Below are 1,647 nucleotides of genomic sequence, written 5' to 3' on the forward strand. Positions count from 1 at the left end.
TGCTTTGTGTTTTTAAGTATATTATTATTGTGTTTATGTGGTAATGAGGAATTGAACCCAGGCCTCATGCATGCTAGGCAAGCAATCTTCCACTAAGCCACATTCCCAGCCCCATGTTTGTTGGTTTGTTTGTTTAATTGCAACTTTGTCATTATATACCTAGGGAGGATTGAACTCCCAAAGGTTTGCTAAGAACATGTGAGCTTCCTGCCATAATTACTAACTGGAGACTGGGTCCTTTCTCACTTGTTTGCTTGATACCCTGATTTTTTTTCTGCTGCCCTACAAATTGAGGCCTCTGCAGTAGGATCAAGAGTTTAAGGACAGCCTTAGTTACATGGCTAGACACTGGGGCAAAATAAATAAATGAGCAAACAAACATGGTGCAACAGTGGTGTGCTCATAACCCCAACCTACTCAGAAGGCACAAACTCACTGGAGTTTGAAAACACCTTGTGCAATGCAAGACTTTACAACAGAAAGAGAGAGTGAGAGAGACAGACAAAGGAGATACAGAGAGAGAGAGAGAGAGAGAGAAAGAGACACAGAGAGAGAGAGAGGTGAGCACCAGTAGCTCACACTTGTAAATCTAGCTACTTAAGAGGCTGAGAGTTAAGGATTGCATTTCAAAGCCAGCCCAGGCACAGGAAAGTCCAGGAGATTTGTTCTTAACTTCAGACTTGACCTTTAAACTAAGTGACCCCTGGGGCAAGTTTATGCTGACATTGGTATTATTAAATCCTTAATGGAATGATTCCATGAGCAATGTCATCTTGTTTGTCTCTGCCACTTCTAATTTACCATTATTCTAACAAAATCCACTAATATGAAAACCAGAATATATATATATATATATACATACATATATATATTACATAATATATATGTTTTTGCCAGTCCTGGAGCTTGAACTCAGGGCCTGGGCACTGTCTCTGAGCTTCTTTTGCTCAAGGCTGTACTCTACCACTTGAGCCACAGCACCACTCCTGGCTTTTTCTGTTTATGTGGTAGTGAAGAATCGAACCCAGGGCTTCATGTATGCTAGGCAAGCACTCTATCACTAGGCCACATTCCCAGCCCCAATTATTTACTTTTTAATTCCTCTTAGGCTAGAGACTACACAGAGGAAGGGCAAGTGCTTTCCCAGGTTTCACAGATGACCAGATGCATAGACAGGTCAGTGATGTGTCAAGTCTTAGATTTCCAGGACAGAGATGAGTTACCTGCTTATCTTTTCCAGAGAATCCAAATTCAAGTTTTCCAGGGGAGAAACATGAAGACAAAACTTTGTTTCTATCTCCCCTTTTGCTTTTCCAATTGACCCTATCAGACAAAGCTAAATCTTATTTCCTCCACTCTGGGGTACAATATAATAGAACTAACTTGGTGTCTAGCAAGGCAAATGCTTCTTTGACATAACATCCCAGCACTTGGCAGAAGAGTGAACCTACTATGGACCAATTGGAGAGGGTTTGATCTCATCCCAACAATCTTGGTAGCCCGGGATCCTTCACATCCAAAGAGACACAGGAAAAACTTCCCTGGATCTTGCCGGGCGCTGGTGGCTCACGCCTGTAATCCTAGCTACTCAGGAGGCTGAGATCTGAGGATCGAGGTTCAAAGCCAGCCCGGGCAGGAGAGACCGTG

The sequence above is a fragment of the Dipodomys ordii genome, unplaced genomic scaffold, assembly GCF_000151885.1.
Source record: "Dipodomys ordii isolate 6190 unplaced genomic scaffold, Dord_2.0 Scaffold22, whole genome shotgun sequence".
Taxonomy (NCBI): domain Eukaryota; kingdom Metazoa; phylum Chordata; class Mammalia; order Rodentia; family Heteromyidae; genus Dipodomys; species Dipodomys ordii.